A 17,379-nucleotide genomic window follows, 5' to 3' on the forward strand; every position below is an offset into this window, starting at 1 on the left:
ACCATAGCATACTGAACTTGTCAACAAGCCTCTCAAACACTTTTAAATGAAAACAAAAGACAAGTAAGTATTGGCACAATTTCTTAGTTGTTTTACAGACTGTTAATAAGATTTCTGTTGCATATGGTTTGGCAAAAGAGAAAATGGCTCATATAGATTTTAAAACATTACTCTAACATGAATGGAAATGATGCATGTGATTTTTAAATACTAAACCAGCTGATAAATTAAAATTTACAACTCTTTGGGATACTACTGTTTCTATTTGGGTCTACATTATTGCGGAATCTTCCAAAGCCATGCTCCTCATGTGGTTAAGATCAAGTATTGAGTCTGAGATCCATCCCCAAAATAGCATGGATGCTGTAAGTTATTCAGCTCTTCTAGTTTATGCAAGATGACAAGGGATGTGTGTGTGTGTGCGTGTGTGCCTATGTGAGTTTAAATTTAACTTCACACACATTGGATCAGATATATTAACAAAACTGGAAAAAATGCCTCATTGATCAATATCTATTAAACTGGAAAAATAATAAAGAAAGTATGAGAAATGGAACCAGCAGAAATGGCTAGAAAAAAAAAGTTATTTGAATATTGTTAAATCTACTAAAAACACTTGTACTTAGAAATCAACATCATAGGAATTCTACTTGTATCTAGAAATTATTCTGCTTGATCTCATGGAAGTGTTAAAAAGAACATGATGAAGGTTGTTATATATATTAAAGACAGCTCATGGACTATCCAAAATATTTGATGTGTTTTGTTCAGATTGGAGTTATCCAGACCCTCCTGCTGAAGCATACTGAATAAAGTTCATTGATTGTCCTAAGGGAACCCAAGGGGAAGTATTAAGCATAATAAGTAAACTCAGAAATGACAGTCACATTTTTCTAGTGGAAAAGCAATCTCATTTGGCAAGCAATCTCATTTTTAGAGATGATGTTTGGGATTTGGAATTAGTATATTTAACTGATATTGATATTTTTAATGAACTGAAATTTATAACTTCAGGGAGAAAACAACATGATAATTCAACAAGCTAAACATATCCAGGATTCCAAGTGACATGTTGTTATGGCAAGGAAGACATGAAAGCAATCACCCTAGCTCCTTTTTGTTCCCAGTATTGCTGCAGCATATTGAAAAGGACAGTAAGGACAGAGACTCAAATTCAGTTCAGTTGCTCAGTCATGTCTGATTTTTTACGACCCCATGGGCTGCAGCACACCAGGCTTCCCTGTCCATCACCAACTCCCAGAGCTTGCTCAAACTCATATCCATTGAGTCAGTGATGTCATCCAACCAGCTCATCCTCTGTCACCCCTTCTCCTCCTGTCTTCAATCTTTCCCAGCATCAGGGTCTTTTTCAAGGAGTCAGTTCTTCACATCAGGTGGCCAAATTATTGGAACTTCAGCTTCAGCATCAGTCATTCCAAAGAATATTCAGAACTGATTTCCTTTAGCATTGACTGATTTGATCTCCTTGCTGTCCAAGGGGCTCTCAAGAGTCTTCTCCAACACCACAGTTCAAAAGCATCAATTCTTCGGTGCTCAGCTTACTTTATAGTCCAACTCTCACATCCATACATGACTACTGGAAAAGCCATAGCTTTGACTAGACGGACCTTTGTCAGTAAAGTAATGTCTCTGCTTTTTAAGATTCTGTCTAGGTTGATCATAACTTTTCTTCCAAGTAGCAAGCGTCTTTTAACTTTATGGCTTGCAGTCTCCATATACAGTGATTTTGGAGCCCAAGAAAATAAAGTCTGTCACTGTTTCCACATTTTCCCCATCTATTTGCCATGAAGTGATGGGATTGGATGCCATGATCTTAGTTTTTTGAATGTTGAGTTTTAAGCCAGCTTTCTCACTCTCCTCTTTTACTTTTATCAAGAGGCTCTTTAGTTCCTCTTCGCTTTCTGCCATAAGGGTGGTGTCATCTGCGTATCTGAGGTTATTGATATTTCTCCCGGCAATCTTGATTCCAGCTTGTGCTTCATCCAGCCCAGCATTTCACATAATGTACTCTGCATATAAGTTAAATAAGCAGGGTGACAATATACAGCCTTGACGTACTCCTTTCCCAATTTGAAACCAGCCTGGGTAGGGGTATTGTTACATTCCATGTCTCAGTTTCAAATTTGTAATCACTACTTTACAGAAGAGAAGTGATAAATGTTAGGAAAATTCCTTCAGATGAAAAAACTATTTTCTTTTTGAAAATTCTGAATCATTGACCTAAACTTGGTGCCCCAAAGAGGCAGATGAATTATTGCAGCTTAGTTCTTCGTTTTTACTAAAGGATGATCATAAGGCATTAAATTTGGTACCAATTTTAGCGTGGGATTAAAGAAGACTCCCCATTGCCAGGTAAAAAGAGTGCATCACTATTACCATTATGGTATGAACCAGGATTTTCAAACTTTAAAACTGATTAAAACAAAGGAGAGAAACAGGCTTGTGCACAGAGTATTGTCCTTGTATGTTCTAGACAGGAATGAACTGAGAGGCTTACAAGCACCGAGTGCATTAAGTAAAATCTTGCCTAATTCTTTATTTTGTATTGTTTATTTGGGCATTTTTTCCTATGCTGCTTTCAAGTATTAATAAGATAATATTAATTTTACTTTTTAATGTAGTAAAAGTTAAGTGTTATTTTACAAAACTTTTTTATCCTGTTGAGTGGGGAAAAGAAGAGAGAAGGAATAAACTTCTCAGTTATGCAAAAAGCCTTCTTTCTGGGAGGTGTGATTTGAGAGAAGGTCAAAAATCACCTGACCTGTCAGTGTCTACCCTGCCCTGAAACCAGCCCCTATGAGTTGTCCCCAACGTTTTTGGCACCAGGTACCAGTTTCATGGAAGACAGTTTTTCCACAGACTGAGTAAGGGGAGGGGATGGTTTGGGGAGGATTCAAGTGCATTACATTAATTGTACCCTTTATTTCTAATCTAATGCTGCTGATGATCTGATGGGGGCAGGGGAGGGGGGCGGTACCGGTCCTCAGCCCAGAGGTTGGAGACCCCTGCCTCTAGAATATAAACTCCAGAAGGCCAAGAGTTTGACCTGTCCTATTCACCACCAAATCTCCAGAAGTACATAGCATAGTGCATAGGACACAGTCAACAAACATCAATACATGAACTAGCCAATTTGGAAGGGGCAAGAATTAACAGTTTGTGATTTATCTCTTGTTTGCATTACCCGGACATCTTTCTTCCTTTGATGGATGTGGGTTTTAGAAAAGATAAAGAGAAGCTGCAAGAATCATTTCCTGTGAGGGCCTCCAGGTTGATAAGAACCAGGAAGGGCTCCCAGTCCCTTCTTAGTCTGGGAGGGAATTGTAGATGACCTTGAGTTCTAGACCATAGAAAACACTGAATGGGAAGTGACTAGGAGAACAAGAGAGATTGTGTGCAGGTCACACTGCAGGCTTACAACAGACCGTTACTTCTCAAACTTCACAGGAAGCAGCTGTGCCTTGTGTAGGGTTCTTGAGCTCTTTTTAAGCCGAGACAGTCTAGACCCTATCCCTCATCTTATGGAGGTGGAATAAGCCTAAAGTAGGAAGTAGAAATGAGAAATGGTCTTTAGATGTTGAAGGAGCGAACAGAGTCAAATTTAGGTTGGCCTTCCTTTTTTTTTAATATAAAATGGGGATAATGTTTGTACCATAACATTGAGATGATATGAGGATTAACTGAAACAATAAATGTGAAATGCTAAGCACAGTGCCTGATTGATAATATGCACTCCGTCATTATCAACTATTATTATTACCATGAGCAATAGAACATAAGATGTTTGGAAATATTAACTGAGGTTTGATTTCTTTCTGCTTCTTTCCTCTACTCTTTCCTCTATCATTCTGTCATATTCTATGCATACTGTTCTCTGTCAAGGAAAAAGCTGAAAAGAAAAAGTCTGTTGAAGGTCTGAATGGATTTATTTTAAACTCGTAGTAGAGTCAACATCTTGAAAAGCAAGACTTTCTTTTATTCCAAAAGCTGTGCATTTTGAGAAAGAACAAAACAAGTGTGGAACTATTTCCTGATTTTTGGCGTGGGGCCCAGTGTACACCCCACAAACCAAATCCCAGGACTAATGACTGATAGAAATTCACTGTTAGGGCAATGTTTTTCAAACTGTGGGTTGAAACCTACTCTTGGATAATAAAATGGATGTATTGGGCTAAAACCAGAATGAATGGAATGGAACAGAAAATACCAGAGTACATTGCAAGGAGTAATGGTAAATATTGTTTCATTAAGCTGTTGTATGCATATAGTCAGTCATGATATGAAATGTGCTTCGTACCAAATGAATTTTGCACATGCCAGGAATGCCATAGCAGAGGTCACATGTGTCTCTCCTCTCAGAATGTCCCAGGAAGAAGAGCGGCTCCTGGGAGAACTGCTACATCCAGAATGGTGCTAGGAGAACACAAAAACTGTAGCCTAGATGGTTACACAGAGTTCTAGGCATTTTGTCAAGGTGGGAAAAGATGTGAAAATTTGTTTCGGCCACCAAGAGAAAGGTATACAAGACCCTGAGTGAGCCAAATATACATGAAGAACCCAGAGTCTAGACTAGGATGAAATAGGCAAGGAGAGGTAATGATGGAAACTTGGACTTAGGAACTGATGCTGGCTCAGAAGAATGGGGCCATGTGGGAAGATTTGCCATCCGTGGACAGAGCATCATGGTGAGCCAGATACTGCTTTCCTCCCCAAAACAGGGTAGACATAAGCTCTACTCCCCAGACAGATGTCCTCTACAGCTACAAAGACTGAAAGAAGCAGAAGGACTAAAGAGAAGAAAACTCACAAATAGCTACCCAAAAGAGATTATATCTTAATCCTGTTTTAAAACAGAATTAGAAAACAGCATGGAGGGAACTTCCCTGGTGGTCCAGTGGTTAAGAATTCACCTGCCAATGCACAGAACACATGTTCCATCCCTGGTCCAGGAAGATTCCACATGCTGAAGGGCAACTAAGTCCGGGACCACAACTACTGAGCCCACATTCTAGAGCCCATGCTCAGCAACAGGAGAAGCCACTGCAATGAGAAGCCCGTACACAACAACAAAGAGTAGCCCCCGCTGACCACAATTAGAGAAAGCCTCTGTGCAGCTACAAAGACTCAGTGGAGCCAAAAGTAAATAAATAAAAGAAAAAGCTTAGAAACAAGCAAATAAACAAAAAACAGTGTGCAGATACCTCAAAAAAAATAAAAATAGAAATACCATAATTCAGCAATTCCACTTCTGGCTATTTATCTGAAGAAAATGAAAAGTTTAACTCAAAAAGATATATGTACCCCCATGTTCATTGCAACATCATTTACAACAGCCTGCAGATGGTGATTGCAGCCATGAAATGAAAAGACACTTACTCCTTGGAAGGAAAGTTATGATCAACCTAGACAGCATATTAAAAAGCAAAGACATTACTCTACTGACAAAGGTCCGTCTAGTCAAAGCTATGGCTTTTCCAGTAGTCATGTATGGATGTGAGAGTTGGACTATAAGGTAAGCTGAGCGTGGAAGAATTGATGCTTTTGAACTGTAGTGTTGGAGAAGACTCTTGAGAGTCCCTTGGACTGCAAGGAGATCCAACCAGTCCACCCTAAAGGAGATCAGTCCTGAGTGTTCATTGAAAGGACTGATGTTGAAGCTGAAACTCCAATATTTTGGCCATCTGATGCGAAGAGCTGACTCATTGGAAAAGACCCTGATGCTGGAAAATATTGAGGACAGGAGGAGAAGGGGAAGACAGAGGATGAAATGGTTGGATGGCATCACCGACTCGATGGACACAGGTTTGGGTAAACTCCAGGAGCTGGTGATGGACAGGGAGGTCTGACGTGCTACGGTTCATGCGGTGGTAAAGAGATACGACTGAGCGACTGAACTGAACTAAGATATGGAAACAAACTAAGTGTCCATCTATGGATGAATGGATAAAGAAGTGTTTTATATATATATATATATATATATATATAAATTACTTATTTTAGTGTGTGTATATATATTAATTCCATCACAAAATGGAATATATGCAAAAATCCTCAACAAATTATTAGCAAACCAAATTCAACAATATATAAAAAGGATCACACACCATGATCAAGTGAGATTTATTCCAGAGATGCAAAGATAGTTCAATATCTGCAAATCAATCAATATGAGATACCCCATTAACAAAATGAAGGATAAAAATCAAATAGTAATCTCAATAGATGCAGAAAGAGCATTTGACAAAATTCAGCACCCATTCATGATTTTAAAAATTTACATCAAAGTTGGTATAGAGGGAGCATGTTTCAACAATTAAGACCTTTTATGACAAAGCCACAGTTAACATCATACTCAGTGGTAAAAAAAAAAAAAAAAAAGATTTTCCTCTAAAATCAGGAACAAGACAAGGATGCTCACTTGTGCCATTTCTATTTAACATAGTATTGGAAGTCCTAGCCACAACAATCAAGCAATAAAAAGAAATAAAAGGCATCAAATTGAAAAGGAAGAAGTAAAACTGTACTATTTGTAGATGATATGATAGCATATATATTGATAGAAACCCCTAAAGTCTCCACCACAAAACTATTAGTACTAATAAATGATTTCAGTAAAGTTTCAAGATACAGATTGCTATACATATTGTGCTTTTCTGTACACTAGTAATAAACTGTCAGAAAGAGAAAGCAAGAAAACAATACCATTCAAAATTACATCAAAAAGAATAAAATATCTATAAATAAGCTTAACCAAGGAAGCGAAAGACCTATACTTGGTAAACGAAAAGAAACTGATGAAGGAAATTGAAGACAATACATATAAATGAAAAGTTACCGTGTGTTCATGGATTGGAAGAATTACTATGGTTAAAATGTCCATACTAACCAAAGCAATCTACAGATTTACTGCAATCTCTATCAAAATACCCATGACATTTTTCACAGAATTAGAACAGATAATACTAAACTTTCCTTAGAATAACAAAAGACACCAAATAGTTAAAGCTATCTTGAGAAAAGAGAACAAATCTGAAGGCATCACGTTACCTAATTTCAGACTATGCTACAAAGCTACAGTAATCGAAACAATTTGGTACTGGCACAAAAACACACAACGGAATAGAATAGAAAGCCCAGAAATAAACCCATGCACATATGGTCAATTAACCTACAACAAAGGAGGCAAAAATGTACAATGGGGAAAAGAGGCTCTTCAATAAGTGGTATTAGGAAAACTGGACAGCTCCATGTAAAACAATATTACAACACTTTCTCACACCGTATAAAAAAAAAAAACTGAAAATAGATTAAAGTCCTCAATGGAACACTAGAAACCATAAAAACTCTTAGAAGAAAACATGGCAGGACACTCTTTGACATAAGTCTTAGCAATAATTTTTTTTTAATTTGTATCCTCAGGCAAGGGAAAAGCAGAAATAAACAAAGGGGGCCTAATTAAATTTTAAAGTTTTTGCACAGCAAAGGGAACCATCAGTGAAATGAAAAGAGAGTCTACTGAATGAGAGAAGATATTTGCATCAATATATACAAAGAGCTCATACAACTCAATGTGAAAAGAGCAAACAGCCTCATTACAAAATGGGCAGAAGACTTGAATAAACATTTTTCCAAAGAAGACATGCAGGTGGCCAAGAGCCACATGAAAAGATGCTCAACGTCACTAATTATCAAGGACATGCAAATCAAAACCACAAAGAGATACCACCTCACATCTGTCAGAATGGCTATCATCGAAAATAACAGATAATAGATGGTGAGGATGTGGAGAAAAGGGAATTCTAGTGAACTGCTGACGGGAATGTAAATTGCTATAGTCACTATGGGAAACAGTATGGAGGGTCCTCAAAAAACTAAAAACAGAACTATCATGTGATCCAGCAATTTCACTCCTGGGTATACAGCTGAAGAAAACAAGAACACTAATTCAGAAAGACACATGCATCCCAATGTTCACAGCAGTATTATTTACAATAGCCAAAGTATGAAAGCAATCTAGGTAGCCATCAACAGATGAAGGGGAAAAGATGCGGCATATATGTACAATGGAATGTTACTCAACCATGAAAAAGAATGACAACTTCCCATTTGTAGCAACATGGATGGGCCTGGATGGGATTAAGCTTAGTGAAGTGAATCCGACGGAGAAAGACAAATACTGCGTGTTTTCACTTATATCTGAAATCTGAAAAATAAAGCAAATGAATATAACAAAACAGAAACAGACTCACAGATATAAAAAATAAAGGAGAGAAGCAAGGTAGGGGAAAGGAATTAAGAAGTACAAGGTATAAAATGAACAGAGGAGTTTCCTTGGTGGCTCAGTGGTGAGGAATCTGCTTGCCAGTGCAGGGGACACCCTGACACAGCAGGATCCCACATGCCGCGGAGTAGCTAAGCCCAGGGACCACAACTATTGAGCCTGTGCTCTAGAGCCCAGGACCCACAACTACTGAAGCCCGAGCTCCCTAGAGCCATGATCTGCAACAGGAGAAGCCACCGCAATGAGAAGCCCATGTACCGCAACTAGAGAGTAGCCTCTGCTTGCTGCAACTAGAGAAAAGCCCATGCAGCAGCAAAGACCCAGCACAGACAAACATAAGTAAATATATAAAAATAAAATTATCAAAAAAAAAAAATAAAAAAAAAAAATAAAATTATCTTAAAAAATAATAAAAAATAAATAGGATACAAACATGTAATATAAGCACCAGGAGTATAACCAATATTTTATAATAGCTTTAAGTGGAATATAATCTATAAAAATATCATAGCACTGTTGCACACCTGAAACTAATAAACAAAAATCAACTATACACCAATTTAAAAAAAAATGCAATCTTGCCATTTGCAAGAACATGGATGGATCTTGAGGCCACTCAGTTCAGTTCAGTTGCTCAGTCATATCTGACTCTTTGCGACCCCATGGACTGCAGCACACCAGGCTTCCCTGTCCATCACCAACTGGAGCTTGCTCAAACTCACATCTGTCGAGTCGGTGATGCCATTATGCTAATGAAATAAGTCAGACACAGAAAGACAAATACTATAAGATCTTGCTTATATGTAGAATCTAAAAAGCAAAACAAAACCAAAAACCAAGCTCATAGAATCAGAGAACAGATTGTGGTTGCCAGAGGCAGAGGCAAAGGGTTCAATTCAGTTGCTCAGTCGTGTCCAACTCTCTGCAACCCCATGGACTGCAGCATGCCAGACTTCCCTGTCCATCACCAACTCCCAGAGCTTGCTCAAATTCACGTCCATCAAGTCGGTGATGCCATCCAACCATCTCATCCTCTGTTGTCCCCTTCTCCCTCCTTCAGTCTTTCCCAGCATCAAGGTCTTTTCCAATGAGTCAGTTCTACGCATCAGGTAGCCAAAGCAGTGGGGTTTCAGCTTCAGCATCCGTCCTTCCAGTGAATATTCAGGGCTGATTTCCTTTAGGATGGACTGGTTGGATCTCCTTGCAGTCCAAGGGACTCTCAAGAGTCTTCTCCAACAGCACAGTTCAAAAGCATCAATCCTTCAGTGCTCAGCTTACTTTATAGTCCAACTCTCACACCCACACATGACTACTGGGAAAATCCATAGCTTTGACTAGACGGACCTTTGTTGGCAAAGTAATGTTTCTGCTTTTTAATATTCTGTCTAGGTTGGTCACAGCTTTTCTTCCAAGGAGCAAGCATCTTTTAATTTCATAGCTAAAATTACCAACTGCAGTGATTTTGGAGCCCCCCAAAATAAAGTCTCTCGCTGTTTCCATTGTTTCCTCATCTATTTGCCATGAAGTGATGGGACCTGGGTGAAGGAGGTTAAAAGGTACAAGCTTCCCATTATAAGATAAATAAGTCATGAGGATATATGGTAGAGCATGGTGACTACAGTTAATAACACCATACTGCATATTTGAAAGTTACTAATAGAGTAAATCTTAAAAGTGTTCATCATTAAGACAAAAATTATAATTTTACTTGGTGATGTATGTTAACTAGACTCATCCTGATGACCATTTCATAATATATACAAGTACCAAATCATTATGTTGTACACCTGAAACTAACATAACATTATATGTCAATTACATCTCAATAAAAAAAAGATACTTTTATCATATTATGTTATTCTTACCATAATATAAAGGACAAAGTGATATATAATACAATTACTTAGAAAACAGAACTAACTGGAGTACCAGAAAACAAAGCTAATTTTTGAATCATTGTCCCCCAAGTTAGTGCCTATAAATTGATCCAAAAATAAAACAGAATCGTCTGAGTTTATGTTGAATTAGGAAAAGCTATGTATTCTGTTGCCAAGCAGACATTGGAGGCTGAGTTCCTGGTCTGAGGTCAGTTCTAGGAGAATAAAGTTATATTCTTGAACACCAGGGGCTGTGACTGTAAGAAGTATCAAACAACATGTTACTAGTAATAAGGTGTTTAGATTTGACACTGAGAAAGTCATGAGCCATCTCTAAATGGGTGATTTCCATGGAATGGTCAGAAACCAGATGGGAATAGGATAAGGACAGAGGGGTCAGAATAAACTATGCTTTGGAGAGTGGATGTGGAGGAGCACAGACAGCAGGACAAGTTCTTCTTATTCTAAATGGAGAAACTTAAGAATGGTTAGGCAGATTTTTCAGGCTTACGAGAAGGGCTAACAGAGTTATCTGGGTAAAAGCAGGAGTCAGGTCTAGAGGTGATGTCCAATGTGGTGCACACGTAGGCAAAACTTGATAAAATTAGCAAAAGAAAGGTGACATCTCCCAATAATCCTATTCATGGCACCTGCAGGATGCCTGTGAAACTGGGGGAAGGTGTTGGTAACGTGTGTCTCATCAGTGCTGATCTTGTATTAAAACTTCCATCTCCCAGCGTCACCCCCTTCTTGGGACCCAGTACTCAGAGATCATACAGTTCATGGGTTTCCGGAGACAAGAATACAGGAGTGGTTTCCCATTCTCTCCTCCAGTGAACAACATTTTGTCAAAACTCTTCACTATCACCTGTCCTTCTCGGGTAGCCCTACACAGCAAGGCTCACTGCTTCACTGAGTTACATAAGCCTCTTCATCACCACAAGGCTGTGATCCAAGGAGACCAAACCAGTCAATGCTAAACGAAATCAACCCTGAATACTCATTGCAAGGACTGACACTGAAGCTGAAGCTCCATACTTTCAGTTCAGTTCAGTTGCTCAGTCATGTCCGACTCTGGGACACCATGGACTGTAGCACACCAGGGTTCCCTGTCCATCACCAACTCCCAGAGCTTGTTCAAACTCATGTCCATTGAGTCGGTGACGCCATTCAACCATCTCATCCTCTGTCGTCCCCTTCTCCTCCCGCCTTCAATCTTTCCCAGCATCAGGGTCTTTTTCAAGGAGTCAGTTCTTCACATCAGGTGGCCAAAGTATTGGAGTTTCAGCTTTAGCATCAGTCCTTCCAATGAATATTCAGGACTGATTTCCTTTAGGATTGACTGGTTTGATCTTCTTGCAGTCAAAGGGACTCTCAAGAGTCTTCTCCAAAACCACAATTCAAAAGCACCAATTCTTCAGCACTCAGCTTTCTTTATAGTCCAATACTTCGGCCACCTGATAATAGCTGACGCACTGAAAAAGACCCTCATGCTGGGAAATATTGAAGGCAGAAAGAGAAGGAGAGTGACAGAGGATGAGATGGTTAGATAGTATCCCCAACTCAATGGACATGAATCTGAACAAACCCTGGGAGACAGTGAAGAAAAGGGGAGCCTGGCGTGCTGCAGTCCATCGGGGTCACGAAGAGTCGGACATGACTCAGCGGCTGCACAGCAAAGCACTCAGGGATCTATGTAAATTGAGGACCCTGTGGGAAGGTTCTAGAGTGCCTTCTCCTAGAAGCCTCATTCATGGCCGTTAACTCTTCATTCAAACTCCATTTCCCAGCAGCTGCTGAGTTTTGCCGGAGAAGGCAATGGCACCCCACTCCAGTACTCTTGCCTGAAAAATCCCACGGACGGAGGAGCCTGGTGGGCTGCAGTCCAGGGGGAAGCGAAGAGTCGGACACCACTGAGCGACTTCACTTTCACTTTTCACTTTCATGCATTGGAGAAGGAAATGGCAGCCCACTCCAGTGTTCTTGCCTGGAGAATCCCAGGGACGGCGGAGCCTGGGGGGCTGCCGTCCATGGGGTCGCACAGAGTCGGACACGACTGAGGCGACGCAGCAGCAGCAGCTGAGTTTTGCCGGCCTTGTTCTCTGAGCACCGCTTTGTGCTCCTTCTCTGTCCTCCACCATCACTACGGTTTCTCAGTCCCCAAACAACAATTCTCTGAAGGAACTAGAATGGAGAGCTGAAATTTGAGGCCAGTGATCTTTGCTCAGAAGTCTCTCAAAGGCTGACCTTTCCCAGGAAACAAGGACTTTCTGTCTCACGCTGGCGCTCGCTCCACGGTCCCCACCCCCACCCTCCGTTTCAAAGGCTTCTCTGAGGCGGAGGCCATGACGTCACTTCCGCCGTCTGGGTCAGGCTCGCCCAGCCTCCCGCGCGCGGCAGCCTTTGGCCACCCGTCCCTGAGGAAGTGGGACGGCCCCCCGCGCCGGGCGCGCCTTCTTTCTCAGCCTGCTCTCTCCTCAGGCAAACATTCCCCACCCCCACCCCCCAAGCACGTCGAGGGGAATCTTCAGAGAACCTCGCGCCTTCAGGTTCCCTCAGCGCCTTCAGGTTCCCTCAGCGCCTTCAGAAGCTCTGAAGGACTGCAGGGACGGAGAGGCTCCACTAGGTGGCCACACAGACCACCTGTTTGTTTCTTTTGCGGACAAGCTGGTGGCAGAGACCAGACCCTTCCCAGCTACTCATGTCTGTGATGTGTGTGTGTTTGTGTGTGTGTTTAGGAGCGTGCCCAGTGAGGAGGACGAGGAGGCAAAGACAGAAGTCTAAGAAGAATCAACATCGAAATGCCTAAATTCATAGAACAGGTAAGTAGAGGGTTATTTTTCTTAATAACCTATTAATGGAAGGACCTCAGAGCTAATGGCATCACCGACTCGATGGACATGAGTTTGAGCAAGCTCCAGGAGTTGGTGATGGACAGGGAAGCCGGGTGTGCTGCGGTTCACAGGGTCAAAGAGCCCAATGCGACCGAGCGGCTGAACTGAACTGACTCAAGAGCTGATGGTGATTCCCGGTGGCTCAGTCAGTGAAGAACCCGCCTCCGATGCAGGAGATTGCCTGCAGCACATAAAAACCCGGGTTTGATCCCTGAGTGGGGAAGATCCCCTGGAGGAGGAAATGACAACTCACTCCAATATTCTTGTCTGGAGAATCGTGTGGACAGAGGCGGGCTACAGTCAGGAAGAGTGGGGCAACGACTGAGGGACTAAGCCACCACCGCCAGACCGAACAAGGAACAGAAGGTATTCCCTTAATACCTTTAATCACTTTGAGATCATCAGCTAATAACATCAGCCCATTAACACTTCTGTCTACTGAAAATGAATCAGAAATGAAGACACTGCATGGGATCTGCACTCCTCCAGGAGTCTGATCCATATGTTCATTTTCATTCATACTCAGAAACATAAAGAGTGCCTACTATGTGCCACACCTCCAGCTAGTGCTGAGGGTACAGGTGTAAACAAGATAGTAGCCCCTGTCCTCTCACACAATTTATATTTTCGAAGCATTCATGCACATAGAAACAATTGCAGACAGTTTCTCCAGCTCTTATCCTGTGTTCCATGACTATACTCTTCCTCTGCCCAGCCCTCACATGTAGATGTGTGGGATGATAAGACACAGTTAATTCACCCCAATTAGATGCATCTGTTCTGGAGTAGGGTTGTGATGTAAATTCCAGTGCTTGATCATTATACCATCAGGAATTCCATGAAGAAACAAAGCTGTGGAATTTCCAAGCCTCTCTTCTTTATCTATCATCCTCTTTTTGAGTGATCTGCCAGAGCCAAGACACACCATCTGAGATGTGACCACTCCTGGGGCAGAGAGAACAGTGGACAAGCTGAAAACCAGAGGCTGAAATCCTTAAATGGAAAAGAGGAAAGGAAGTGTTCCGAAATCCAGGACAAGAAGATTGTGGAAAAACTCAGCATATAAAGGTGTGGCATTTTTAAGCACTGCCAGATAAATTCCTCTGGCCAAGTCAAACATAACACAATGGAAGTGAGATTCCAGACTCCCCACATAAGAAAGTATAAATTCTAGACTCAGTTGGATGTCTGCGAGGTGTCTAGCTTGATCTGCAGTAGGGAGGCGTGTGCTTTGCATGTGTGTGTGTGTGCACGCGCATGTGTATGCACATATATGAATACGTGAGAGATAGTTAGAAGACTGTCAAATGGAACCATTAGACAGCAGAGCTGGAAGAGCTCATTTAATCTATTTTCTCATTTTCAAGATGCAGCGATTGAGTCTATAAAAGGGAGGATCTTGCCCAAGATTGCAAAACCACTATTGTGTGTGTGGGCTTGCTAAGTTGCTTCAGTTCTATCTGACTCTTTGCAACCCTATGGACTGTAGCCCACCGGGTTCCTCTGTCCATTGGATTCTCCAGGCAAGAATACTGGAGTGGGTTATCAGTGACTCTTAACTAGGACTATAACTCAATATTGTCACTCCCAGTTCATAACTCCAGTCTATTTTATCTGTTCTACAATTGTTATTGAGATGTTGGTAACCTTTCTTATTTGAATTTACTTGCTTTTCCTTTACAAATTGTATTGGTTAATTGTATCTCCCCCCAAAGAGATGTCTACCTAGAACCTGTGAAGGAGACCTGATTTGGAAAAACAGGCTTTGCAGATGTCATTAAATAAGAATCTTAATTAGGATGCGCCCTAATGGCAAGTGTCTTGTCACAGGAGAGAAGACACCCAGTAAAGAAGGTGCCGTGAAGAGATTATAGTGGTGCATCTGCAGACCAAGGAATGCCTAGAATTGCCGCAGCCACCAGAAGCTAGGACAGAGGCGTGGACCAGATTTTTCCTTCAGGGCTACCAGAAAGAACCTTGACCTTGGACTTCTGACCTCCAGACCTGTGAAAGAATAAATTTCTATTGTTTTAAGCTACCAAGTTTAGGATAATTTGTTACAGTTGTTGTTGCAACCTAGCACATGTGCATCTCTCAATTCTCTCTACTGCCTTTGTTCCATCCCTCCCTCGCCTTGGAAAGGAGTTCTTTTACCATGATAAAAGAACTTTTAACATTTAACTTTCTCATAACTTTTAACACATCACAGTTATGAGAGGGCACTGCTATTGATGGAAGAAAGACTGCTTTAGAGTGATGTTCTTGGAAGAATCTGAAAATGCTGGACTATAAGTAGCCACTAACTGTAACCAACCCAGACAAGTCCTCAAGAAGGGGTGGGAGGGGAGTCTCTCCCTGAAAAGAACTTTCAGGGTCCTTCCAACTTTTCTCTCACCCTAGGAAACTGACACTCAAGTTCTTCCAGGCCAGTGGGGCTTGCTGCCTTCAAGCTCCAATGCTCTCTTGCTGCTCTCTTTAGAAAGTCCTTTCCTCCCAAGGGACCTTGGATCAGCTGGTGCACTCTCACTGGGGGCAGATCTCCGTCTGGGGAAACATGTGGGTTAATGGCTTCAGTTACCATCCGGGCTGTGGTCAATCCCCTGGAAATCCCAGGGGCCACCCACCAGGAAAAAATAGGGCAGGAACCTGCAACTGGGTGGCACAGGAAAGGCCCAAAGACCTGTTGCAGTGATAGCCCAGGTTTGTTGCCTCCTAGCCACTCACACAATCTAGTCTCTAGACCTCAGGAGCAGGGACTAAGTAGGAGACCCACAATGACTGGGATAAGTCTACATATGTGACCTGTGTATTGGGACACGAAGGTTAGGGCTAGGCTAGACCAGGCAAGGAGGCCATGGTCAGGATCTCTCCCTGACAGTCTAGTGCGTGTGATAATATTTCAGTTTGATCTGTATCACACCTAATCTCGCAGACTTGGGTGAGACCGTGACATTGTTGGAATATAAATTGTCATTTAAAAAAATCCCTAAGGTTTGGACTGATTCATGTAGACATCAGGAAAGACATATTTATGCCACATGTTGAGGAATCTGAGAATGGGAACTACTACATAACATATACTAGGTATATAGTGATCCTTCACTTTACTGTCTATGTCTTTTGTTTTTGCAGGGAGGGGGATGGGGGTTGGTGACAGTCATATCTTGAGCGAATTTAAAATAGAAATGGATTTATAAGGAATATGAACGGGCAGATCTATTACATAATGCAACGCCTTCAAGTTTATTTTTCCTTTTCAAGTGTTGTTGGCAAATCTCTGGAATGGGAAGCAGGCTCATCCTTTTGGGAGGCTTTCTCTTTGTGTTTCTCAGTGTTGCAGAAATAAACACACAACTTTAATTTGTTCCCCAAAGGAAGGGATAATAAAAAACAAAACAAAACAAAACAACAACCACTCAGAACTAGTTAGAGTTGCTGGGAGAGCCAGGAAATAGCTTTTGTTGTTGCCTGGTTTGTTTTTCTTCATAGTTTTCCAGGAAACACAATCAAGACGGTAGCTGCCCTTTGGGTTGCACGTTCATTCCAAGGACCAAGGGGATTGACGTGTTTGCTGAAACTGCCTCGTGTCCTGAACTCTTCTCCCTGTCTGAGCTCATGACACCTCGAGGGCTGGGCTCAGAGCCGTGTCTTGAACAAGTGAATGGTCTCATTCTAAGAAAAGCAGGACAGCTGATATCACACTTGGTTCCAAGTAACATAGTCGAATGAATTCCACCTAGAGCCCAAACCGAGGTGCACACGTGTTGCAGAATGTACGTAAACTGCTGAGTGGATGAGAGTAGTCTTCGTAGTTTTGTTGTATGGGGTTGAAAGAGAAGGGAGGAAGTTTAGTGATGATGGGTGGGGTGAAAATGAAAGGCCAGGATGGGATGTGTTTCTTCCTTAGTGTTTGAGCTTGGTGTTTGAACCCTCTAGAAGAGAACCTGAGTCAGAGCTGTAATATTGGTCTTCAGGAAGGACGCTGTGAGGCCTGAGGCAAGAGTACAACTCTATTTATTTGCCTATTTATTATTTATCTTTTATTACTTTTATTTTTTGGCCACACCATGTCACATGTGGGATCTTCGTTCCCCAACCAGGGATCAAACCTGTGCTCCTTGCAGTAGAAGCAGAGAGTCTTAACCACAAGACAGAGAAGTCTGAAGAGTTGCATTCTTTTTTTCTTTTTTGAATACTTATTTATTTTATTTCGGCCATGTCAGGTCTTAGTTGCAGCATGTGGGATCTTTGGTGATGGATGCAGGCTCTTCACCGTGGCGTGCAAGCGTTCCTCTAGTTCCCGTGT

At 41.5% G+C, this 17,379-nt stretch overlaps 1 long non-coding RNA gene across 2 annotated transcripts; it reads left to right on the forward strand.

Annotated features, from left to right (window-relative positions):
* Positions 1 to 12,558: 12,558 nt before the first annotated feature.
* On the forward strand, positions 12,559 to 15,107 carry LOC136169469 (uncharacterized). 2 transcript variants are annotated; one of them, XR_010663410.1, is made up of 4 exons: positions 12,559 to 13,001; positions 13,145 to 13,439; positions 13,975 to 14,141; positions 14,904 to 15,107. It is a non-coding gene; the product is annotated as an uncharacterized lncRNA (long non-coding RNA). The 2 variants fall into 2 exon arrangements; XR_010663411.1 differs by having other exon boundaries at positions 13,986 to 14,141.
* The last annotated feature ends 2,272 nt before the right edge of the window (positions 15,108 to 17,379 follow it).

Source organism: Muntiacus reevesi, chromosome 5, assembly GCF_963930625.1.
Source record: "Muntiacus reevesi chromosome 5, mMunRee1.1, whole genome shotgun sequence".
NCBI lineage: Eukaryota > Metazoa > Chordata > Mammalia > Artiodactyla > Cervidae > Muntiacus > Muntiacus reevesi.